Source organism: Elephas maximus, chromosome 12 (genome assembly GCF_024166365.1).
Source record: "Elephas maximus indicus isolate mEleMax1 chromosome 12, mEleMax1 primary haplotype, whole genome shotgun sequence".
In the NCBI taxonomy this organism is placed as follows: domain Eukaryota; kingdom Metazoa; phylum Chordata; class Mammalia; order Proboscidea; family Elephantidae; genus Elephas; species Elephas maximus.
This window is the reverse complement of record NC_064830.1, coordinates 110,651,250-110,678,759: the sequence shown is the minus strand read 5'-3', so window position 1 is coordinate 110,678,759 and position 27,510 is coordinate 110,651,250. Positions and strand designations below refer to the sequence as shown.

Here is a 27,510-nt window from a genome sequence, read left to right as displayed (position 1 = left end):
CTCATCTTGCTCACTGTGCTTCGGCTTCTCTGGCCCTTCTGCCACTCTTGCTCCCATCCTAGAACCTTTGCGTCTCACCCTCATCCTAGAGCCTTTGTGTCTGGCTGGTCCCTCTACCTGCAGCACTTTCCTCCCAGATCCCTACGTGGCTGGCTCCTTGTCCTGTGCTCTCACCATATTGCCACCTCTTTAAAGGTGCTTCCTCCAACTCCTCAAAGAAGCCATTCCCTCACTCTGTAGCTCATCAGTTCATTGTATTTTCTTTTTAACCTTCTCACTGGGTAGGATTATCTTGTTTATCTGTTCATCACCTGACTTCTCCTCCTCCCCCAAATCCGAATGGGGGCTCCATGAGCATAGGAGAAATCAGCTTTCTTAACTGTTGTCTCCTCAGGCTCCATCACAGTGCAGTGGGACAGGAACTAACACCCAGGCTTCTCCTCTGTAGGCTAGATAATTCAAATTCCTGCCACCTCTCTTCACGTTTCTACCTAGAATCTCTCAGGTAGGAACACTGGATAGAAGAGTCCAAAGATCGGTGCTCTGGCAGGAGGGCACGTCCCCTATGCGATCTTGGGCAAGTTGTTTAACTTCTCCATGAGTTTCCATTTCCTCATCTCAAAAATGAGGACAACCCTATATGGTGGAGTTTTTCTGAGAATGAAATGTGGATGTTCTCGGAGGCTCAGGAGCGGTTACAACAATCATTCTTAGTTTGGGGTGAAAGTGTTAAAAATTTCCTCTCAGTAAGGGCCTATGAGGACACTTCTGCCGTCACCATACCCCATGAGAGCCCTTACCCGAAGCCCCTTCTTGTTGGTTTTCCTCATGTGTTGCCTTTTGTCTCTGCTGTGGCTGTTTTTTGGGTGATTCTTTGGATGATAAGTTTTGTGTCGGTCAACCAACAAATGTGTTTTTGAAGGCTTGCTGTGTGCCAGACACTGTGCTAAGAACTAAGTATAAAGAACAAATCCTACTACTTTCATGGATGTTCTTTCTGGTCCCTCGAGGGCAGGGATCCTGTCATGTCCTTTGGCTTGCCCCACAAAGGTCTGTCAGGGTCCTGAATAAAGTGGGTTAGTCAAATGCCCCATCAAAGAGGAAACCTGCCCTCAACAGTGTTCATCATACAGCAGATGAAGTTTCCCAAGCTCCTGAAATCCCAGGCGCCAGCCCAGGGGTGAATCAGACTTGATTGCTGCCTTCATGTTGCCCCTGAACCACAGGAGGAGCGGATGGACTGAACAGGCATTGCAATCTACTGTGCTAAAGAGGATGCCAGATGAGCGGTAAGAGCCTAGGAAGGCAGGGTTGCTGTCTCCAGTTGCTTATTTAAGAACTCACTGTTACCCTGTGGCTGGCAGTGATTTTAAACCTGACAGCCGTGGGGAAGAGGAGCACAGGGCAGCCTGGAGGAGCAGAAAGGCTTCTAGCAGCAGGTGGGCCTGGAGGAAGGCCACAGGGGACCAGCAGGGGCAGAGGAAGAAAAGCACGCACAAAGGGTACATACTCTCCAGCAGAGGTCACAGGCTGGCATCCCAAGGGCTGCATTTTTCTGTGGACTTGTTTTGTTTGGCCCACGCTGTGTTTTTAAAAAATTGGAACTTAATGTCTTTATATGGAGAACACATTCTTTCCTACACCACAGTCCTCACTGTTCCCGGTTTTCTTTTCCTGTACCTATAACCAGCCTAGACCCCTGCTGTATCCACTGAAAACCCGGGAGAGCCCATTGGAAAAGTATTAGAATTAATAAGCAAGTTCAGTATAAGAAATAAAAGTACTGGGAGTGAGGCAAATACGTAAAATTAGATAATGTATTTTCCCATATATCAGTGACCAGCTTGAAAGCATAGTAGAAAAAGATCTTGCCAACTAAAGCAGCACCTCCATAAAGGACCTTTATAATAATCTGTGAAATCTCCAGTCGCTTCCAAAATATATTTACTGAGTGTTTGCTATATATTTTATTTTAAATTTTTCAAATCTACTTAATTTTTTAAAAATAGATAACACATTTACTTGGTTCAAAAAATTTAAAAACATAAAGGGAAAAGGCTCCCTCCCACCTCTGTCCCTCAACCACCTAGTTCCTATTCAAGTCCAAGAGAGAACTCCTATTGCTTATTGTGTCCATTCAAATATTTCCTTTTCATATGCAAGCAAATACAAACATATTGGACTATTGCCCCTCCCCCCTTTTTTAATACGAATGATAGTTCAGAATCTTGTTTTTTCACTTAACAAAATATCTTGGCAGTGTTTTCATATTGGTGAGTAAAAGGCTTCCTCATTCCTTTTTATAGCTGAATAGTAAAAATACAGATTTTAGATAAGCACTTGGGTTCTGGAGCAAATCGTCTGGGTTTGAAACCTGTTTCTACCGCTTACTACCTTGGACTGTTGACCTGATCTCTCTGTGGCTCAGTTTCTTCATGTGTAAAATGGATGAATAGGTGGTGTTGTTGCCGTTGCTGTTAGTTACTGTCCAGTTGGCTGTGACTCATGACGACCACATGCACAATGGGACGAAATGTTGCCCAGTTCTGCACCATCTTCACAATCGTTGGTATGCTCGACTCCATTGTTGGAGCCACTATGTTTTTTGAAGGTCTTCCAACCTAGGGGGCTCATTTTCCAGCTGTATGAGACAATATTGTGTTGTAATCCATAGGGGTTTCGTTGGCTAATTTTTAAAAATAGATCACCAGGCCTTTCTTCCTAGTCTGTCTTAGTCTAGAAGCTCTGCGAAACCTGTCCACCATGGGGTGACCCTGCTGGTATTTTAAATACTGGTGGCATAGCTTCTAGCATCAAAGCAACACACAGTATGACAGACTCACAGGCGGGTGGTGGATAATAGGTACCTACTCATACTGTTGCAAGAATTTAGTGAGATAATGTTGACAAAGTGCTTAGGACAGTGCCTGGCATTCAGTGAGCCCTCTAAATGTTAGCTGCTTTAAAATTCTTATTATAATGATGAATACTATAAATGCAAAGTAGGGTGAAGGGGAAAGAGTCACTTGGGGGGTGTCTTAGATAGACTGACCCTGATAAAAATACTAGAACTTTACTGAGATAAAAGCAGATGAATTAATGGAGAGACATACCCTGTTTCTGGACGTAAACTATGGAATTTGTAATGATGTCATGTTTTCCTATTATAATTTATACTTATCCCATTTGTAATCAAAACTCCAATAGATTTTTTTTTTTTTTGAAACTTGTTAAATTGTTCTGAAGTTTATCTGGAAGAATGAGAACAATTTTAAAGCTTTGAAAAAAGATCTTAGTGAGGACAAACTTGCCCAACTAGATATCAAAACAGATTTTAATTATTAAAACAGTGACTCAGTTAATGACAAGTATAAACAAACCAGTGGAACAGAATAAATAGATCAGAAACATATCCCTATACATATCTAAATTTGTTATATGGTAAAGGTGACCTCACAAGTCAATGAGGAATAGAAAGATCGTTTAATAAATTGGATGAGGTCAGTTTGGTTAGGTGTTTGTGGGGAAAAGAGGATATTTTAGATCATCATTTTGCGTTGCATGCCTAATAAATTCCAGATAGATCAAAAAGTTAAATTTGAGGCGAAAAGAAAATTGAACCATTAATAAAAACCAAAACATTGAGTAAGGTAGAAGGAAGGATTTTGGGCTAGGGAGGACCTCTGAGTTTTAAAGTAGTCATAATTTTATCACAGTGGAAAAAAACATTGATTTATGTGATCAAGAAATATGTCAGAAAACAACAAAAAGTTTTAGATAAAGTAGCAGAAATAAAGGTTTCAGATAAAGTAAGGAAATAAAAATTATCAAAAAAAAATTTTTTTTTTTACAAGGACAAAGAGAATGAGAGAGGAATTGTTTTCAAATAAGACATTTCAACACATTTTGGAAGGAAGAGAAGGGACGCAGACAGGGGAGAGCTGATGGGATCGGCAGGGCTCAGAGAGGCTTGAGTTTGGAGGCAGCACGTTGGAGTGGGGGAAACACACCCATCCCTAGCTGAATTTCCAGCAGACATTTATCCTGCAGCTGTGGATCTGGCTGGAGAAACCGACCCAGAGGAGCTCCTAACTCAGACACTCCATGTGGCAGAGGGTGGAATGTGGCAGGTGCTGAAAACAGAAGGATTAACTGAAAGTATGGAACCTTCAACCCATCGAGAAGAGCCAAGTACAAGCCACAGAGTGTCTGCCTCTGAGGCAGGTGATCAGAAGGCGTTTCTCTGCAGAAACTCAAGGCTCCTTGCCCACTCTCCCTTAAAATGAAATTTGCCGGCTGATGAACACCATGCACACAGAATTTCCAGTTAACTTTTTAGAGCCTCACTGGTAATGTAAACAGCTAACCAAGGATCAGTTGGTGTATAAGGAAAGTCAAGCCTCTACCATGAACAAAAGAACTAAAACAAACAATCAGGAAAAAGCAATCAGCAAGAAACAAATACAGTGCAAGTTTAGAATAAAATTTTAAAAACTTTTAGACAGTATTCTCACAGAGTTCAAGAGGACAGTATATCATAAAACAAAAATATGAACCTGTGGAAAAAGCCCAAAATTTTATTAGAAGATAAAGTCAAGGAAGCCTCTCAGCAAGTAGGAAAAAAGGGCAGGAAGTTGGGAAGGAAAATATGGAGAGCAGATGAGAGACACAGAGAACCATTCCAGAAGGTTCAACATCGGGATACTTGGACTTCCAGAAAGATAAAGGAGGCAACAGAGGAAAGGAGATGGAAGAAGTAGGACAAGAAAATTTTCCAGAAAACACATCTGCAGATGAAAAGTGCCCAGCACAATAAATGATGAAAGACACACCAAGGCACAGCATTGTGAAACTTTAGAATGCCAGGGTTAAAGAGAGTGGATTCTACAAGCTTCCAGAGAGGAAGAACAGGCTTCAGGTAAAGGAATGAGAATTAGGACAACACTGAACTTTTCAAGAGCAACCCTGAATGCTAGGCGTCACATGCCTTCAGCATTCTGGGGAAAAGTGATCTGGATCACCCAGCCAAAGTACTGATAAAGTGAGGGGGCAGAACAGAGATACTTTCAGATAATACAGGATGTGAACATTTTCTCTCCATGAATCGTTTTTACTGGAGGATGTACTTCAGCAAGAGCAAAAGAAGAGAGCATGAGATCCAGGAAAAGTGGATCTAGTACAAGTGAGCAGCAAAGGCCGCCGAGGGGGCGCCTCTCGGAAACAAGGGACCCCACAGAATCTCTTATTATAATAGGGTATTTGGAAAAAGTGAAGAATACATGTGTAGAAAATTATGCAAGTAAAATAACAAAGGAATTATTAACTCCAAGAAGAACAAGAAGTTGAACAAGAATAGAAATGTAATCATAGTTTTACCAATTTGGGTCTATGCTGAATGGCATTTATATAGTCATAATTTATGCAGTGATTATATAACTAAAATATTTGTGTAACTGTTGAGAAGATAGGGAAGGGGGTGGTAGGATATCTAAAAGAACTATATCTGTTACAATAGAACATTACTAGACAGTGTTTAAAATTAGTAAATAAATAAGTATATTCATTGGAAAGATAGAGTTTATTACTACGTACTAAGAGGTAAAAAGTGAGACTGAAAATTGGAATTGAGGGGAAGTAGAAAGGGAGACATGACTGTTGGTTGCTTATTAAAAGCTGTCCTTACTGCTTGATTTTTAAACTGTGTGCTATATGATTTTGATGAAAAAAAAATTGACAAAAGAATAAAAACCATAGCTGTAAAAAAAAAAAAGCAAGAACAAAAAGGAAGGAAAAAAAAAAAACAGAAAACCAAACCCCTTGCCATCCAGCCGATTCCAACTTACAGCGACCCTGTAGGACAGAGTAGAACTGCCCCATAGTGTTTCCAAGGAGTGGCTGGTGGATTCAAACTGTAGACCTTTTGGTTAGCAGCTGAGCTCTTAACCACTGAGCCACCAGGGTTCCAATAGGTTAAAAAAAAAAAAAAGATACCAAAGAATAAATATCCTTAGTATACAAAGAACTTATCCAAAGCATTAAGAAAGACATAAATTCCAGTTGATAACTAGACATGAATAGAATAGATGACTTATAAAGAAAGAAAAATATCCATAAACACAAGAAAAATTAGTAAATAAAATACAAATTAATGTCATAAGATATTTTTACTTTTTTGTAATGACAAAAGCAAATACTATCAGGATGTAAAGAGTAGACACTCTTCTAATAATGGAAGTACAGATTGGTGGGAGTTTTTGGAAAGCAGTTTGGCCCAGTAAGTCAAGAATCTTAAAAATATTGATACTCTTTGACTCAGTAACTCAGCTTCTGAGAATCCACCCCAAGAAAATAAGCTGAAATATACAAAATCCCTGGATACACAAAGGTGTTTATCACAGTGTTAGTTTAATAGTAAAAATTATAAACAACCTAAGCATTCAACAGGAAGTAGATGAGTAATTTCTGATACACCCAATGCCTTGAAACATGTTTAACACGTAATAGAGACAAATAGTTTATGTGAATGAATACATTCATAGGATGAAATACTATGCAACCATTAAAATTGTATTCACGAAGTGTTTTTGTGTGTGTGTGTGTATTAATTGTTTAATGAGAAACTAGTTTGCTCTGTAAATCTTCATCTAAAGTACAATAATTTTTTTTTAAAAATATATTGCCATTTGTATAAAATGTCCCTGAAGTTAGTGATTTTAAAGACGAGATACAGCCCTCCTTTGGATGTTTAATTTTAAATGTATTAAAAAGCAACATAATACAAATGTCGTGGTCAGTATTAAAAAGTACCCAAAGTTTTCAGTGAATAAATTTTTATAAACAAGTTTATATTCCATAATGAAAGGTAAACAATATCATCTTGATACATAAAAGTTATGTTAAACAAGATTTTAAAATTTAAAAATCAGGAAGTGTTTAAGACTACATTTTTTCAACAGAAAAGCACCTGGTTCAGTCTTCACCATAGAATGTGTCCTATACACACGCCCTGGGCATTTTGAAAGTATGAAAATTTTTAGCATTTGAGTGGCAGAAGCAATGTTCTTAAAGGCTTCATGAATCTTTTCCCCCCAAAAAGCATATTTTCAGTAAAACAGTTTGCCGTTTTATCTGACTATGCATTGACAAGTTTTTTCTTCTTGAAAAAGGGAATTTAAACTAATACTGTTTTTTTGATGTAAATATACATCTAGAGACATTTAACTTCTTGAGTGACTTTAGTCATATATCAAACATGATTTAATAAACAAATCCTAATATTTTAGAGTGAAACAGTATTCTGTATAAATTTACACTTGTATTTTCAGTTAGGGTAAAGCTCAAAAGAACATGTCATAGATTGTTAAATTGTCATAGATTCTTAAATCAATATGATTGATCCCCAAACTTTACCAATAAGCCTTCTCAAATATAATGCTAGTAAAACAAATCACTGAAAAGTTTCATTTTCTAATTTATTAACAAAATACTGGTAGCCATTTCAGACTGTCAACACAGATATTTTCTGTTATACACAACCAAATCTGATTTATTAGCAAGAAATTTTTTATAATACAAAAGGATTACAGGCCATCTAAGATGCATCAATTGGTCTGAACCCACCTGGACGAAAGGAGAATGAAGAGAACACCAAAGACACAAGGTAATTATGAGCCCACGAGACAGACAGGGCCACGTAAACCAGAGACTGCATCATCCTGAGACCAGAAGAACGAGATGGTGCTCGGCTACAACCGATGACTGCCCTGACAGGGAACACAACAGAGAACCCCTGAGGGAGCAGGGGAGCAGTGGGATTCAGACTTCAAATTCTCTTAAAAAGACCAGATTTAATGGTCTGACTGAGACAAGAAGTACCCTGGAGGTCATAGTCCCCAGACCTTCTATTAGTCCAAGACAGGAACCGTTCCCAAAGCCAACTCTTCAGACAGGGATTGGACTGGACTCTAGGATAGAAAATGATACTGGTGAGGAGTGAGCTTCTTGGATCAAGTAGACACATGAGACTATGTCAGTAGCTCCTGTCTGGAGAGGAGGTGAGAGGGCAGAGGGGGACAGAAGCTGGCTGAATGGTCACTAAAATAGAGAGTGGAGGGAAGGAGTGTGCTGTCTCATTAGGGGGAGAGCAACTAGGAGTACATGGAAAGGTGTATATAAATTTTTGTATGAGAGACTGACCTGATTTGTAAACTTTCACTTAAAGTGTTATAAAAATTTTTAAAAAAAGGATTACAAATAATTAAAATATTTGTCTTATAATATAACCAAACTATACAGTTCAACCTTTCCTAAACTGTCTAAAATGATTAGGAATTGTGGCACTTTCTTCTGAATAAAATCTTTTCCTCTTCATAAAACCCTGAGGTGAAAGGTTATTAATGTAAACTGGAATCACAATTCTTCTCATTTCTGTATGAAATTGCAGCTATGGGTTTAAAAAAATCTTTTAAAAGAGATGTGGCAAATGCAAATCAAAACTACAATGAGATACCATCTCACCCCAACGAGGTTGGCAATAATCCAAAAAACAGAAAATTATAAATGTTGGAAAGGTTGCGGAGAGACAGAACACTTACAAACTGCTTGTGGGAGTGTAAAATGGTACAGCCACTTTGGAAATCGATTTGTTGCTTCCTTAAAAAGCTAGAATTAGAACTACCATATGATCCAGCAATCCCACTACTTGGAATATATCCTGGAGAAGTAAGAGCCGTTACACGAATAGATAATGCATTCCCATGTTCACTGCAGCACTGTTTACAATAGGAAAAAAATGGAAACAATCAAAGTGCCCATCAACAGATGAATGGATAAACAAATTATGGTATCTTCACACAATGGAATATTGTGCAACGATAAAGCACAACGATGAATCTGTGAAACATCTCATAACATGGAGGAATCTGGAAGGCATTATGCTAAGTGAAATTAGTCAGTTGCAAAAGGACAAATATCATATGAGACCACTATTATAAGAACTAAAGAAAAGGTTTAAACACAGAAGAAAACATTCTTTGATGGTTACGAGGGTGGGGTGGGAGACAGAGGGATATTCACTAACTAGATAGTAGACAAGAACTATCTTAGGTGAAGGGAAGGACAACACACAACACAGGGGAAGTCGGCAAAACTGGACTAAACCAAAAGCTAAGAAGTTTCCTGAATATAACCAAACACTTCGAGGGACAGAGTAGCAGGGGCGAGGGTCAGGGGACCGTGGTTTCAGGGGACATCTAGGTCAATTGGCATAACAAAGTTTATTAAGAAAATGTTCTGCATCCCAATTTGGTGAGTGGCATCTGCGGTCTTAAAAGCTAGCGAGCAGCCATCTAAGGTGCATCAATTGGTCCCAACCCACCTGGAGCAAATGAGAATGAAGACTACCAAAGACACAAGGAAAATACGAGCCCAAGAGAAAGAAAGGTCCACATAAACCAGAGACTCCAGCAGCCTGAGAGCGGAAGAACTAGATGGTGCCCGGCTATCACCAATGACTGCCCCGACAGGGAACACAATGGAGAATCCCTGATGGAGCAGGAGAAAAGTGGAATGCAGAATTCAAATTCTAGTAAAAAGACCAGACTTAATGGTCTGACTGAGACTGGAGGGACCTGAAACTCATGGCATCCTGACTCTATTAGCCCAAAACTAAGACCATCCTCAAAGCCAAGTCTTCAGACAGAAAGATTAGACTAGACTATAAGACATAAAATGATACTGGTGAGGAGTGTGCTTCTTAGCTCAAGTAGACACATGAGACTACATGGGCAGCTCCTGTCTGAAGGCAAGATGAGAAGGCAGAGGGAGACAGGAGCTGGTTGAATGGACATGGAAAATACAGGGTGGAGAGGAGGAGTGTTCTGTCACATTACAGGGAGAGCAACTAGGGTCACATTTTGATGCGTATAAGTTTTTGTATGAGAAACTGACTTGAATTGTAAACTTTCACTTAAGGCACAATATAAATAAATAAACAAAAATTAAATAAAGAGATGTGGCATCTTGTAAAGCTGCCCTGTACTGTTTTTCAACAAAACTTTTCCAGACTAAATTAGCCAAAAGGGCCTAAAATGACCCTAGAAAAGAAAGACAGTGTCCTTTTAATACTTGTTAGTGTCGAGATGAGTGCCATTTTCCATCTCTACTATTGTCTCTTCTGTTACCATAGTCATGGCTTCGGCCATCGTGATTCCTGTCTTTGTAAAAGAAATCATCAGTATAACATGGTTCACAGCTATAATGTCTGTCTGCTGCACAGGGATGAGAATTCTGTCTAACTGCACTGTGATGATGAGGTACCTTGGCACCACTGGGAGCTTGAAGACTGGTTATGAGAATGATTATGTGGCTGCACTGTTGGGAACATCCTGGTTGGTCCAACTGTAGAGAACCAAATTTCCCACCGTATGGTATGTGTCTGAAAACATTGTTCATCACTGCTTGTCTCTGAAAATTTTCCGAAGAAAACGATCTCTGAATTGCCTGTGCTGATGGAGTCATGTTATCCATGGCCCTTTCAGACCTGCTGCTGAGAGATGTGGGAGTAAGAGTAGGGCTTGAATTCCCAGGTGATGCTGGGAATATGACCTACTGGCATCCTGCGAGTCATGGCTACTTCCTGATCTAAACTGAGTTTTGACAGGCCTTCCAAAAGTTTGGTTCCATTAAGCAGATTCATTGTATAAGGAACAGATTGTTCATGTTTGCAATTCATAAATGCAAATCGCTTACGTTTACCATCCTTATCTTTTGGGATCTTTATTTTTAATACTGGCCCAGGCTGGTGGAAAAGCTGGAGAAGGCGTTCCTCTTTCACGTTAGTTTCAAGGTTGCCCACAAGGAGTGTGTGATCAGCTTCAGCTGCCATCTCAGTGTCACCACCTCCCCACCAAGGCTGAAGGGTCATGGCCGATGAATCCACGGCACATTCTCGGAAACCCTCATGAAGTGTTTTAATAATGTGAAATTCTTAAACTTTAGGGGAAAAAAATGAGGATTAAAAAGTTTATCTGGAGTATGGTTTTACCACTTAAAGAAAATAAATAGATAAAGGTAAAAAGAAAGGATAAGGAGAAAACCCAAAATGTAATGCATTACCTCTGGGTGGTGGAATATTAAATTAAAAAAAAAAAAACGAAACTACCTCCTTTGCTGCTGCAGTTATCTGCCTGCCTTGGGCAGGACAGTTTTCCAGGACTTCCTGGGGGGGTGGGAAGGACCATTAGCGTGTGGGTGCTGCAGGTTCTGCTGTTGATGTTAGGTGCAGTGGAGTCCACTGCGACTCATAGCAACCCTATAGCTTGGACCCTCCTTTCTCCATAGGATTATTGAAGTAAAGGCTCTCCCTTTACCGAGACTGGGAGCATCTGACTCTCTTTGCTTAGCATGCGGTGAAATGCAGGATTTATAAAATTTGTTCTCAGGCGCATTAGCACCCGTTTTATACCAGGAACCAAGGGCACAGAGAATTCCCACGAAATCGAGTAAGATCCATCAGGACTGAGACTGTCCTCCAGGCATGGAGAGCAAAGGATGACACCGTTTCCCAGTTCCCTGACAGCACCCCTAGTGCTTCCTCCACAACCCCGTCAGCCGACATAGGTCTCCTGACCGCCAGTCCTGGACAGCTGAGCGCACCTTTTGTCAGCAGCCTGCACCCCCTGTTTCTTCTCGTGGTTTGTGGTACATGTTGCTCTTGGACACAGACACAATCACGATAGTACCCTTAGGAGACTGGCTGCCCCAGAGCCAAGACACAGCTAAGGAAATTTCTGTGTATACGTGTGTATTTTATTTACTTATTATTTATATATGCCTCTATATATGTATTTTTTACAGTGAGTTGGTATTGCCTTTATAATAAGTCAGAAATACAAGTTTGTTTCGTGTGTTTCTGTAAGTATTCACTCTGCTTGTTTGCTTTAATGTCTTGCTCACCCGGTTGCCTACAGATGTGACCACCATGTGGAGCTGAGCCAGGGGACCTTGGAGAGGAAGAAGGGGGCCTCGAAGAGCCCCCTGGTCAGTTTGTCACTGGGAAGCACTGGTCCTTTGCTTGTCATCCAAGCCAGGGATACCCAGGTGCTGTGGGGCCACTCTCTTCTGCTGGCTCCTGGGGAGGCTTAAGTGATTTGAAGATTGCTATGGCGAGCCAGAGCTGGGAGGCCTGTGTAAGCCTTTTGGGGGCGGGGGGAGGTGGAGGAGCAGGATGAACTGATTTCCACCTGCTGGTTTGGTGCAGCTGTCTGGGGAGAGGACCAAATGCCACCGAGGGAGGGAGGCAGCTGCTGGCGGCAGGCACAGGGCCAGGCCCGGGAGAACGGAGTGGAGGATTTGTGCCAAGGGCCTGACAGGTGGGGCTTTGTGTCTTGGTGTCCTCATCTAGGGGGCAGCCACACAGCTGTCTCATTATCCCGGCTTCCTCTTATCCGGCTGCACTTGGCCACCTTCCAGCCACTAAGTTCTGTGGCCCTCTGCTGAGAGCGCCCTCGGCCCCCAGCCCTGCAGACGCAGTGCAGTGGGTTCCCCCTTGGGTGCCTTCCAGCCACTAAGTCCTGTGGCTCTCTGCTGAGAGCCCCTTCAGCCCCCAGCCCTGCAGACGCAGTGCAGTGGGCTCCCCTTTGGAACCCAAACTCCACAATCCTGGGTCACCCCAGCCTTGGCCGGATCATTGTAGGGGTGAGGGCTTCCTGTGATGTGGTGGGGGTCTCTGAAAAGACTCACTGTTACTTTCCGAGCTTCTACCTTGAGGCAAAGGATAAAGAAACCCTGGTGAGTCTGTAGATGCAGTCCCACCACCAGGACTGTGGCACACACAGTGGTACCCCACTGTTGTGGTCAGACACCAAGCTGGGTGTCAGGATGCAGGAAAGACCCAACTTTTGTCCACAGTTTAGTGAAGGAGATAGCCTCATAAACTAGAATGAGTGTAATAGCGAGGTATTGAATGGAATGGAGTCCCTGGGTGGGGTAAACAGGCAAGGGTTCATCTACTAACTGAAGGGTTGGTGGTTTGAATCCACCCAGGGGTGTCTCAGAAGAAAGGCCTGGTAATACGCTTCCAAAGGGTCACAGACGTTGAAAACTCTGTGGAGCGCAGTTCTACTCTGCCACGTGTGGGGCCACCAAGAGTTGGCATTGACTTGACAGCAGCTGGTTTGGTTTTGGTTTTGTGTACAGAATGCCACAGGAGCACGTAGAAGAAAGTGAAGGGCTCTTTCTAGGGTCTGGGGAGGGGGATGGGCTCACAAAGGAGATAACCTTTGTGAAGAGGTTTTACAGTTGAGGGTACCAAAAAAAAAAAAACAAAACACACTGCTGTGGAGTTGGTTCCAACTTAGTGACCCTATAAGACAGAGTAACCCTATGGGGTTTCCAAGGCTGTAATCTTTACGAGAGCAGACTGCCACATCTTTCTGCTGTGGAGCAGATGATGGATTTGAGCCTCCTACCTTTCAGTTAGCAGTCGAGGGCTTTGACTACTGCGTCACCAGGGCTCCTCAGTGGAGGGTACAAGAGAAAAAATTCAGTGAAGAAAACATCATGTAGAAAGGTCCAGAGGCATGAAAGAGCTGGGCTCTGGAAACAGCAAGGTCTTTGATGATACTGGGCCATAGGATACGGGTTGGGAAGGGAACGAGGCGCAGGGGAAGTGAAGATGGGAAGGCAGGGTGGGGCGGGGCCAGATGATGTATGTTTGTCATCAGAGATTTTAAATGTGTCACAGGGAGGGATTGGCAAGATCCAATTTGTGTTTTAGAAAAATGTATTTTCACAGCAGAGAAAAGAGGAGGCTAGAGCAAGAGTGATGGGGCAAAGAGATCAATTTGAAAATTATTGTTAAAGTCTAGGATAATAAGAAGTCTCTGGGTGGTACAAACGGTTAACATGCTCAGCTGCTGACTGAAGAGTTGGAGGTGTGATTCCACCCAGAAGTGCATTGGAAGAAAGGCCTGGCTTACTACTTTCTAAAAATCAGGCAGTGAAAACCCCATGGAGCACAGTTATACTCTGATACACATGGGGTGTGTCAGAGTAGAACTGTGCTGCAGGAGAAAAATACCTGGCAATCTGCTGGCATAAAGATTTGCAGCCTAATAACAAAATGTATTACGAAAGCATTCTGCATCCCATTTTGATGAGTGGCGTCTGAGGTCTTCACTAGCAAGTGGCGATCTAAGATGCATCAATTGGCCTCAACCCACCTGGAGCAAAAGAGAATGAAGAACACCAAAGATGTAAGGTAAAGATAAGCCCAAGAGACAGAAAGGGCCACATAAACCAGGAACTACATCAGCCTGAGACCAGAAGAACTAGATGGTGCCACGCTACCACCAATGACTGCCCTGACAGGGAACACAACAGAAAGTCCCTGATGGGGCAGGAGAACAGTGGGATGCAGAACTCAAATTCTCGTAAAAAGACCAGACTTAATGGTCTGACTAAGACTAGAGGGACCCCGGAAGTCATGGTCCGCTGACCCTGTGTTAGCTCAAGACTAGAACCATTCCTGAAGCCAACTCTTCAGACAGGGGTTGGACTGGACTGTAAGACAGAAGATGATACTGGTGAGGAGTGAGCTTCTTGGCTCAAGGAGACACATGAGACTATGTGGGCAGCTCCTGTCTGGAGGCAAGATGAGAAGGAAGAGGGGAACGGGAGCTGGTTGAATGGACTTGGGGAATACAGGGTGGAGAGGTGGAGTGTGCTGTCTCATTAGGGGGAGAGCAGCTAGGAGTACATAGCAAGGTGTGTATAATAAGTTTTTGCATAAGAGACTGACTTGATTTGTAAACTTTCACTTAAAGCACAATAAGTAAAAAAAAAAAAAAAAAAGATCTGCAGCCTAGGAAACCCTGTGGGGCAGCTCTAGTATATCCTATAGGGTTGCTACGAGTCGGAACTGACTTGACGGCATACAACAGCAACAGCAAGGATTGCTGTCTGTTTTGGTGCTGTGCTGGCTGGGCACCTGGTGGAAACATCTGGAGTCACTGGAAATACAGGTCCGGAGACTTCCAGATGCAGTCACATAGTGGACCAGACAACCTGAAAGCCCTATTGCCCCAAACATTTAGAAATGTTAGGTAACGAGAACAGATACCCTTTTAGGTACATAGCAGTGCTCATTAGATGGTAAGAGACATTCAGGCCTCACCTTCCTACTCCCACTCCAGGATTTCCTGGGGCACTTCCCACTACTTGCCCCTCAACCCTTGTCTCCAGGTCTGTTTCTGAAGATAGGTTCTTCAATTGATGCTGAAGCAATCAGTTACTCATATGGAAAAATAAAATTAGAATCTTGCTTTATACCTTAACTGAAAATAAATTCCAGGTGGATTAAAAACCTAACTGTGAAAACCAAAACTTAAAAACTTTTAGAAGAAAATCTGAGAGAATATCAGAACATAGGGGAAACATTCTTAAATAAGACGCTGAAAGCTAAAATAAAGAAAATTATTGATAAATTTGATTTTATTTAAATTATAAACTTTGTCAACAAAAGATGCCATTAGAATGAAGAGAGGCCTCAGACTGAAAAAGATATTTATGATGCAGAAAACTGACAAAGAATAAGTGAAATCTATAAAGAACTAGTACAAATGTATAAGGAGACAGATGACCCAATGGAAAAGTGGGCAAGGACATGAGTAGGCATTTCATAGGAGAGGAAACAGACTACCAATAAACACATTAAATACCATTTCACACCCAGTAGATTGGCAAAAATTTTAAAGTCTGACATACTGAATGCCGGCTAATAGGTGGAATGACTCATCTGTTGATGAATTTCTTGGCACTAGGGGTGTACATTGTCGCCGCCACGATTGCAGATGAAGTTTAAAATGTGCATGTCCCAAGTCCCCGTGGTTTCCTGTCTAGCACATCTGCACAAGGACATGGGAACAGGATTTTTCAGTGATGCCCTGAATAATCGGTTTGTAATTATGAAAAGTTGGAAACGACCTAAGTGTCCATCCACTTGAGAGTGGCCAAACACACTGGTACAGTAGAATATTAATCAGCAGTCTATATTCTGTCAACACTGATAGCTCTGAAAAATATAGATGTTGGCCACAAAAAAGCAAGTGGGAGCTCTGCATCTGCTTAGGATGTTAAAAAACGGCAAGTAGCAGAAGTGGTATTGCTGTTTGTGTATCATTTATATATAGTTTAAAAACGTGAAAAACCACACTGCATCTTGATTTGGGTACACACGTTATGAATGAACATTATAAAAACATGTGGAAGAATAGTAAACACCAAGTTCAGGATAGCGGTTGGACGAGAGGAGCAACTGAATGAGATGGAAGTGCGGAGGGTGCAGAATGTGAAGATTGGGCAATGCTGGGTGATTCATATACTGGTAGCATTGCGTTTTTCTCTACTCTTCTGTATGCTTGAAATTAAAGGAAAAGAGCAAAGAGGAGAGGTGACACTGGGGGCAAGGACTTGAGTCACCCCCAGGTAGGACCAAGAGCAGGTCCTTGGGAAGCACCCACATTTGAGCAGCGGGTAGATGAAGGGGGCCCCTGAAGAGGCTGGAGGACAGAAAACTGAGACAGTAGGATGTGGAAAAAGAGAGCTTCAGGGAGGGCCCGCTCCTGAGAAGAGGTCCCTGGACTTGGCAGTGAGTTATGGCAAAAATGCGAGCAACTTCAGTGGGTAGAGGGGGCAGCGAGAAGATAGTGGAAACATCTTGGAGAAGCCATGTTCAAAGGGAGGAGAGAGACCGTGACCTCTGAGTCATTCTAGTCTCAGTCAGACCATTAAGTCTGGTCTTTTTACAAGAATTTGGGGTCTGTATCCCACTGCTCTCCTGCTCCCTCAGGGGTTCTCTGTTGTGTTCCCTGTCAGGACAGTCATCAGTTATAGCCGGGCACCATCTCGTTCTTCTGGTCTCAGGATGATGTAGTCTCTGCTTTATGTGGCCCTTTCTGCCTCTTGGGCTCATAATTACCTTGTATCTTTGGTGTTCTTCATTCTCCTTTGGTCCAGGTGGGTTGAGACCAATTGATGGATCTTAGATGGCTGCTTGCTAGAGTTTAAGACCCCAGATGCCACTCTTCAAAGTGGGATGCAGAATGTTTTCTTAATAGATTTTATTATGCCAATTGACTTAGATGTCCCCTGAAACCATGGTCCTCAAACCCTCACCTCTGCTACGCAGGCCTTCAAAGCGTTCAGTTTATTCAGGAAACTGCTTTTGGTAGAGTTCAGTTGTGCTGACCTCTGCTGTATTGTGTGTTGTTTTTCCCTTCACCTAAAGTAGTTCTTATCTACTCTCTAATTAGTGAAAACCCCTCTCCCTCCCTCCCTCCCCACTCTCGTAGCCATCAAAGAATATTCTCTGCTCTGTTTAAACTATTTCTCAAGCTCTTACAATAGTGGCCTTATGGAATATTTGTCCTTTTGCAGCTGACAAATTTCACTCGGCATAATGCCTTCCAGCTTCCTCCATGTTATGAAATGTTTCATGGATTCATCATTGTTCTTTATTGATGCCTAATATTCCATTGTGTGAATATACCATTATTTATCCATTCATCCATCGATGGGCACCTCGGTTGCTTCCATCTTTTTGCTGTTGTAAACAGTGCTGCAGTGAACATGGGTATGCATATATCTGTTCATGTAAAGGCTCTTATTTCTCTAGGATATATTCCAAGGAGCAGGATTGCTGGATCGTATGATAGTTCTATTTCTAGTTTTTTGAGGAAGCTCCAAATCCATTTCCAAAGTGGTTGTACCATTTTACATTCCCACCAGCAGTGTATAAGTGTCCCAGTCTCTCCACAACCTCTCCAACATTTATTATTTTGTGTTTTTTGGATTAATGCCAGCCTTGTTGGAGTGAGATGGAACCTCATTGTAGTTTTAATTTGCATTTCTCCAATGGCTAATGATTGTGAGCATTTCTTCATGTATCTGTTAGCTACCTGAATGTCTTTTTTAGTGAAGTGTCTGTTCATATCCTTTGCCCATTTTATGATTGGGTTATTTCTCTTTTTGTAGTTGAGTTTTTGCAGTACCACGTGGATTTTAGAGATCAGATGCTGATTGGAAATGTCACAGCTAAAAACTTTTTCCCAGTCTGTAGGTAGTCTTTTTACTCTTCTGGTGAAGTCTTTGGATGAACATAGGTGTTTAATTTTTAGGAGCTCCCAGTTACCTGGTTTCTCTTCTGCATTGTTAGTAATGTTTTGTATACTGTTTATGCCATGTATTAGGGCTCCTAGCATTGTCCCTATTTTTTCTTCCATGATCTTTATCGTTTTAGATTTTATATTTAGGTCTTTGGTCCATTTTGAGTTTGTTTTTGTGCATGGTGTGAGGTATGGGTCTTGTTTCATTTTTTTGCAGATGGATATCCAGTTATGCCAGCACCATTTGTTAAAAAGACTGTCTTTTCCCCATTTCACTGACTTCGGGCCTTTGTCAAATATCAGCTGCTCATATATGGATGGATTTATGTCTGGATTCTCAATTCTAGAACAGTAAGTTTTATGGCATGCCCCAATACACATACAGAGCTACTCAGCAAAGATTGGGAGATTTATTCGTTCTAGGCTGTTAAGGAAATCTCTGTCTAGTCATTAGCTGACCACTAAACTAGCCAAGTAGAAATTCCAATGGTCATACATGACAAAGAATGTAGATTTTACAGAATTAGCCCAGAAAAATCACTAAACAGACAAAAAACTACTATAACAACCAGCAACAAAAATAAATTCTGCAGGGGGGGAGAGAATATGATTTCTAGAGTTATCACATATCATTTTAAATGTCCAGTTTTCAACAAAAATTATGAGACATGCAAAGAAATCAAGAAGTCTTTCCTATACAAAGGGAAAAAAATCAATCAATAGAAACTCTCCCTGAAGAAGTTCAGATGTTGGATTGGATTAAAGAATCCAGACAGAAGTTTTAAATCAACTATTTTAAATATGTTCAAAGAACTAATGGAAACCATGTCTAACGGAAAGTCTGAAAATGACATTTCACTAAATAGCGAATATCAATAAAGAAACCTTGTTGTTAGGTGCTGTTGAGTCAGGTCCAATTCATAATGACCTTATTTATAACAGAATGAAACACTGCCCAGTCCTGTGCCATCCTCATAATCATTGCTATGTTTGAGTCCGTTGTTGCAGTCAGTGGGTCAGTCCATCTCATTGAAGGTCTTCCTCTTTTTTGGTGACCTTCTACCAAGCATGATGTCCTTCTCCAGAGACTTGTCCCTCCTGATAACGTGTCCAAAGTAGGTGAGACAAAGTTTCACCATCCTTGCTTCTTTTTTTTTTTTTAATTTTTTTTGTACTTTAGATGAAGGTTTACAGAACAAACTAGTTTCTCATTAGATAGTTAGTACACATATTGTTTTATGACATTGGTTAACCACCCCAAGACATGTTAACACTCTCCCTTTTCAACCTTAGGTTCCCTATTACCAGCTTTCCTGTCCCCTCCTGCCTTCTAACCCTAACCCTTGCCCCAGGGCTGGTGTGCCCCTTTAGTCTTATTTTGTTTTATGAGCCTGTCCAATCCTTGGCTGAGGGGGGGAACCTCAGAAGTGACTTCATTACTGAGCTGAAAGGGTGTCTGGGGGCCATACTCTCACAGTTTCTCCAGTCTCTGTCAGGCCAGCAAGTGTGGTCTTTCTTTTTGAATTAGAATTTTGTTCTACATTTTTCTACAGCTCTGTCTGGGACCCTCTATTTTGATCCTCGTCAGAGCAGCCAGTGATGGTAGCCAGGCACCATCTAGTCGTACTGGACTCAGTCTGGTGGAGGCCATATTAGATGTGGTCCATCAGTCCTTTGGACTAATCTTTCCTTTGTATCTTTAGTTTCCTTCATTCTTTCTTGCTCCTGAAGGGGTTAGACCAGTGGAGTGTCCTGGATTCACCATCCTTGCTTCTAAGGAGCACTTTAGCTATACTTCTTCCAAGACAGGTTTGTTCATTCTTCTGGCTGTCCATGGTATATTCAGTATTCTTCACCAATGCCATAATTAAATGCATCAGTTCTTCTTTGGCCTTACTTATTCAGTTTTCACATGCATATGACATGATTGAAAATATGATGGCTTGGGTTAAGCACACCTTAGTCCTTAAAGTGACATCTTTGCTTTGGAACACTTTAAAGTTTTTTGTAGCAGATTTGCCCAATGCAAACGTCATTTAATTTCTTGACTCCTGCTTCCGTGAGTGTTGATTGTGGATCTAAGTAAAATGAAATCCTAGACAGCTTCAATCTTTTCTTCATTTATCGTGATGTTGCTTATTGGTCTAGTTGTGAGGATTTTTGTTTTATGTTGAGGTGTAACCCATGCTGAAGGCTGTCGTCTTTGATCTTCATCTGTAAGTGCTTCAAGTCCTCTTCACTTTCAGCAAGCAAGATTGTGTCATCTGCATAACAGAGGTTGTTAATGAGTCTTCCTCCAATCCTGATGCCATATTCTTCATATAGTCCAGCATTTAGGATTATTTTCTCAGAGTACAGATTGAATAAGTATGTTGAAAAGATACAACCCTGATGCATAACTTTTCTGATTTTAAACCATGCATACATATCTCCTTGTTGTGCTTGAAAAACTGCTTCTTGATCCATGTACAGGTTCTGCATTGGAACAATTAAAGTGCTCTGGAATTGCCATCTTTGCAATGTTATCCATAATTTGTTATGATTCACGCAGTCAAATGCCTTTGCATAGTCAGTAAAACACAGGTAAACATCTTTATGGTATTCTCTGCTTTCACTGAAGCTCTGACATCAGCAATGATATCCCTCACTCCACATCCTCTTCTGAATTCAGCTTGAATCTCTGACATTTCCCTGTTGATGTCCGGCTGCAGCTGTTTTTAAATTATCTTCAGCAAAATTTTGTTGCATGTGATACTAATGATATTGTTCAAAAATTTCTGCATTCTGTTGGATCATCTTTCTTTGGAACGGGCACAGATATGGATCTTTTTCAGTCGGTTTGTCAGATTTCTTGGCATAGACAAGTGAGTGCTTCCAGTGTTGCCTCCATTTGTTGAAACATCTTAATTGATATTTTGTCAGTTCCTGGAGCCTTGTTTTTTGCCAGTGCCTTCAGCGCGGCTTGAGCTTCTTCTTTCAGTACCATTGGTTCTTGATCATCTACTGTCTCCTGAAATGGTTGAACATTGACCAATTCTTTTTGGTACATTGACTTTGTATATTTGTTACATCTCATTTTGATGCTTCGTGCGTCATTCAGTTTTTTGTTCATATAATTTTTCAGTATTGTAACTCGAGACTTGAATTTTTTCTTCAGTTCTTTCAGCTTGAGAAATTCTGAGTATATACTTCCCTTTTGGTTTTCTAACTCTAAGTCTTTGTACATTTCATTATAATAAATGTGTCTTGTCTTCTCAAGCCACCCTTTGAAATCTTCTGTTCGGCTCTTTCACGTCATCATTTTTTCCATTCAATTTAGGTAGTCTGTGCTCAAGAGTAAGTTTTAGAGTCTCTCCTGATGTCATTTTGATAATTTTTTTTATTTCCTGTCTTTTTAATGACTTTTTGCTTTCTTTATGTGTGATGTCCTTGATGTTATCCCACAACTTGTCTGGTCTTCAGTCATTAGTGTTCAATGCATCAGGTTTATTCTTTTTACATGGTCTCCAGATTCAGGTGGGATATACTCAAAGTCATACTTTGGCTCTCATGGACTTGTTTTAATTTTCTTCAGCTTCAGTTTGAACTTGCTTATGAGCAATTGATGATCTCTTCCACAGTCAGCCCCTGGCCTTGTTCTGACTGATGATAGTAAGCGTCTCCATTGTCTCTTTTCACAGATGTAGTCTACTTGATTCCTGTGTATTCCATCTGGCGAGATCCACATGAATAGTTGTCATTTGTATTGTTGAAAAAAGTGTTTCCAATGAATAAGCCATTAGTCTTAAAAAATTCTGTCACATGATGTCCAGTGTTGTTTCTATCACCAAGGCCAAATTTTCCATCTGCTGCCCCTCATTCCTTGTTTCCAACTTTCACATTCCAATCATGAGTAATTGTCAGTGCATCTTGACTGCATGTTTTATCAATTTCAGACTGTAGCAGGTCATAAAATTATTCAATTTCTTCACCTTTGGCATAAATTTTAATAATTGTATTAACTGGTTTTCTTTTTAGCTATATGGGTATTATCCTATCACTGACAGCATTGTACTTCAGGATAGATCTTGAAATGTTCCTTTTACATATGAATGCAACACCATTCCTCTTCAATTTGTTATTCCTGGCATGGTAGACCATATCATTGTCTAATTCAAAATGGTCAGTGCCAGTCATTTCAGCTCACTGATGTCTAGGATATCTATCTTCAAGCATTCCATTTCATTTTTGATAACTAACGGTTTTACTTAATTCATACTTCATACATTCCATATTCCAATTACTAATGGATGTGTGCAGCTATTACTTCCCATTTTAAGTTTTCCCATTATCAACAAAGGAAGGTCACAGAAGCTTTACTCCATCCTTGTCGTTAAGGTCAGCTCTACTTTTAGGAGGCACTTCTTCCACAGTTGTATTTTGAGTGCTTTCCAACCTGAGGGGCTCATCTTCGAGCAGTATATATGACGGTGTTATGTTTTTATCCATCAGATTTTCGTTGGCTAATTTTTTTTTTCTGAGTAGATTGTCAGGCCTTTTTCCCAGTCCATTTTAGTCTGGAAACTCTGCTGAAAGCTGTCCACATGGGTGACTCTGCTGGTATTTGAAATCCTGGTAGCATAGCTTCCAGCATCATAGCAACATGCAAGACACCACAATATTACAAACTATTAAAGAAACAGAAATTATAAAAAAGAACCAAATAGAAAAATATATAGTTGAAAAGCACAAACAAATGAAAAATTCACTGGAGAGGCTCAACGGCAAATTTTAGCAGGCAGAAAAAAAGACTCAGTGAACATGAAGGTTTGTCAGTTGGGATTATTTAATCTGAGGAACAGGAAGAAATGAAGAAACATGAACAAAGCCTTACAGACTTTAGGACACCGTCATGCACACTGTAATAGATTGAACTGTGTCCCCCCAAAATGTGTCAATTTGGTTAGGCCATGTGTACTTGTCCTCCATTTTGTGATTTTCCGGTATGTGATAAATCATAATCTCTGCCTGATCTAAAGGGAGTTTCCCTAGGGTGTGGCCTGCACCACCTTTTATCTTTGAAGAGATAAAAAGAAAGGGAAGCAAGCAGAGAGTTGGGGACCTCATACCACCAAGAAAGCAGCAGTAGGAGCAGAGCCTGTCTTTTGGACCCAGGGTCCTGCACCTGAGAAGCTCCTTGACCATGGGAAGATTGAGGACAAGGACCTTGTTCCAGAGCCAACAGAGAGAGAAAGCCTTCCTCTGCAGCTGATGCCTTGAATTTGGACTTTTAGCCTACTTTACTGTGAGGAAATAAATTTCTCTTTGTTAAAGCCATCCACTTACTGTGTTTCTGTTATGGCAGCACTAGATGACAAAGACACATACCAGTATATGCATAATGGGAGTTCCAGGAGAGGCAAGAAAGGGATAAGAAGAATATTTGAAGAAATAATGGCCAGAAATGTTGATGAAAATCATTAATCTGTACAGCCAAGAAGCTCAACAATCTCCAAGTAGGATAAATCCAAAGACAGCCACACTAGATGCAGAATAATCAAACTGCTGAAAGCTTAAGACAAAGAGAGAATCTTAAAAGCAGCAAGAGAGAAGAGGCTCAGCAAGATTAACAGCTGATTCCTCCTCAGAAACCATGAAGCCAGAAGGCAATGGGGTGACATAGTCAAAGTGATAAAAGAAAAACCAACCTGTCAACAAAAAAATTCTGTATTTGTTAAAACCATCCTTGAAAAATGAAGGAAAAGTTAAGACATTCCTCAACCTGATACAGAGCATCTACAAAAATCTCATAGTAACATCATACTTAATGGTGAAAGATTGAAAGCTTTTCCCCTAAGATCAGGAACAAGAAAAGGATGTCTGCTTTCATCATTTCTATTCAGGATTGTACTGGGGATTCTAATGAGAGTAATTAGGCAAGAAGAAGAAATAAAAGGCATCCAGATTGGAAAGGAAGAAGTGAAACTGTTACTACTTGATGATGACATGAAAATATGTACATCTCTAAAGAGTACAGATAAACTACTAGAGCTAATAAATGAGTCCAGTAAGATTGCAGGATAAAAGATCAGTATAATAACTGGACATTCACATGCCAAAAAATAAAAAAATCTAGAACAACCGTTATACCTTTTATGTGAATTACCTCAAAATGGGATCATAGACCTAAATGTAAAATGCAAAACTATAAAACTTCTAGAAGAGAAAATAGGAGAAAATCTAGGTGACTTTGAGTTTGCTGATGAGTTTTTTGGTACAACACCAAAAGCATGATCCATAAAAGAAAAATTTTAATAAAGTTGGACTTTATTAAAATTAAAAACTGCTGCTCTGCAGAAGACACTGTTGAGAAAATGAAAAGACAAGCCACAGACTGGGAGAATACATTTGCAAAACACGTATCTAATAAAGGACTGGTATTGAAAATATACAAAGAACCCTTAAAACTCAACAATAAGAAAACAGCCCAATTAAAAAAACAGACAAAAGATGTGAACAGATACCTCATTAAAGAATGTATACAAATAGCAAATAAGCACATGAAAATATGTTCAACATCATCTTTGGGATGTCATTTTGGAATTGCAGTGGAATATCATTCAAAAACCTGTTGCTGTCAAGTCAATTCTGACCCATAACGACCCTATGGAACAGAGTAAAACTGTCCCATAGGGTTTCCAAGGAGCAGCTGGTGGATTCAAACTGCCGACCTTTTGGTTAGCAGCCAAGCTTTTAACCGCTGTGCCACCAAGGCTCTGGAATATATTATTCAGTGATAAAAAGAAAGTCTATTATTAAAACAGTAATAACAACAAAAACTTGGTGTGAACAACTCTTTTGGAAAATAAAATAATAATGTAGGGATTCTTCTCCTAGAATCTATCCCAAGGAAATAGGAAATTGCAAAATAGACTTTCCTAAAAGAAATTTCACTTCACCATTATTTATAACAATGAAGTCAATTCATATACTTAATAAAGGAATGGTCAAGTAAGTTCTAGGCATATGATGAAACTATTAAAATCCAGGAAATCCTGGTGGTGTAGTGGTTAAGAGCTATGGCTGGTAACCAAAAGGTTGGCAGTTTGAATCCACCAGGTGCTCCTTGGAAGCCAGATGGGGCAATTCTACTCTGTCCTATAGGGTTGCTGTGAGTCTGAATTGACTCGACGGCAAAGGGTAGGGTAATAGAATCCAATTTTCAGTGATACTTAGTAATGGAAAAATGCCCATGATAAAAAAAGTAAATAAATTGTACTTACTGTATATTATAAAATGTTGTAGTATTACACAGCCAGAAATGTGTATTATACATGTGTAAATAATATCTGGAAATAAATACCCTATCTTATTTAAGAAAGTAAAATAAAGATGCATATTAAAAAAGTTGTATTTATATATATGCTAGTTATGATAAATCCAAAAATGAAATTAAGAAAACAGTTCTTTTTAAGTAACATCAAAGAGAATAAAGTATTTATGAGTAAATATAACCAAAGATGTGTGAGACTTGCACAATGGAAACTACAAAACATTGTTGAAAGAAATAAAAGACTGAAATAAATAGAAGGACATCCATGTTCATGATCAGAAGACTTAATATTGTTAACACAGCAGTACTCTAATTGATATACAGATTCAATGCAATCCCTATCAAAATTCCAGGTTTTTTTTTTTTTTTTTTTTTTTTTTTTTTTTTACAGAAATAGACAAGCTAATCCTGAGATTCATATGAAATTAAAAAAAAAAAAAAACCAAGTCCACTGTCGTCAAGTCAGTTCCAACTCATAGTGATCTCACAGGTTTCCAGGGCTGCAAATCTTTACAGAAGCAGACTACCACATCTTGCTTCCACGGAGCTGCTGGTAGTTTTGAACTGCCAACCTTTCGATTAGCAGTTGATTAACCACTGTGCCACCAGAGCTCCCTATGAAAATATAAAGGACTGCAAATAGCAAAAAAAATATATTGATAAAAGAAGAACAAAGTTAGAGGACTTACACTTCCTTATTTCAAAAGCTACTATAAAGTTAAAGTAATTAAGACAGTGTGGTACTGGGCCGGTGGAATAGAGTCACGTGTCCAGAAATAAATTCATACGTTTGTGGTCAGTTTATTTTCAACAAGAGTGCCAAGACCATTCAATGGGGAAAAAAGAGCATCTTTAATAACTGGTGATAGTACAACTGGATATTCTTATGCAAAAGAATGAAGTTGGACCCCCTACCTCACACCACAAAGAAAAATGAACACAATATAGATCAAAGACATAAATGTAAGAGTGAAATCTACCAAACTCCTAGAAGAAATCATAGGCATAAATATTTGTAACCCTGGATTAGGTAATGGTTTCTTAGTTTTGACACGAAAGAACAAGCAACCAAAGAAAAATAAATATGCAGTATTTATCAAAATTAAAAACTTTGAGGAGGCAGAGCCAAGATGGAGGACTGGTCAGACACACTAAGCCTTCCCTCTGCAACAAAGACCTGAAAAACCAAGTAGAACAGGTACAGACATCATTACTGGAACCTTGAACCTTAAATGAAGGGATAAAGTATTAGACCAGAAGCCACTGAGAAGAAACTGATTGAAAACCACAAACGAGTAGAGATACAGAGTGGAGGTTTCCTGCCTACTGACACAACACAGCATGATCATCTTGGGACAAAGCCAACAACCCCAAACAAAAAGTGCAGAAAGGCACCTTCATGGAATTTCCAATAGGAGACAGAGGAATGACACAGACACCCAGAGCAAAATAAGGCCTCGTTTGCTGGCTGCAGCTCAAGGAAGCCCCCAGATACTCCTATACAGTAACGAGAGAAGCAAGCTCCTAAAACCCCCACCCTTCTGGTGAATAGCAGCACAAACCACCTCATCCTGGCAGCCCTGACTGCCGTGTACCACAGTACAATGCTCCCTTACTCCCCTCCCCCATCTAGCCCCATCCGCCCCTCCGTTTGTCCCCACTTCTGCCTCTCTCCTCTGCCCTGCTGTGCCGTGGCCTCAGGAGGAACCAGCCCTGCACCACCTCCCTCCCTGCTGGTTCCATCCTACTGCACTATTGCCCCAAGCAGAGCCAGCCCCATGCCACCCACCTCCATGTACCCCTCCAGGCCCACCACGCTGTGCCATAGCTGAGCAACCAGCCCTGCCCATCTGGACAAAGTGGTGAGAACTGTCATGCCCACAGATGAGTGAGCAACAAAGTATGCCCAGCCTGCCTGCCCAGACCTATCAAAGTAAAACAAAAAAGCTGGATGAAACAAACTTAGAATCAGTAAGTTAAAAAATACCTGAATGTTTTGCAGACAGTATCAAAACATATAAAAAATCAAGACAA

The 27,510-nt window shown here is 40.5% G+C and overlaps 1 protein-coding gene and 1 pseudogene across 2 annotated transcripts in view; one reads left to right on the top strand and one right to left on the bottom strand.

Moving 5' to 3' along the window:
- The window catches only part of HIP1 (huntingtin interacting protein 1), a 264,035-nt gene that overhangs the window by 47,053 nt on the left and 189,472 nt on the right, over positions 1-27,510 (top strand). The gene's annotated exons all lie outside the window — the stretch shown is intronic.
- LOC126086960 (RNA-binding protein 7-like) lies at positions 10,129-10,924 on the bottom strand (annotated as a pseudogene).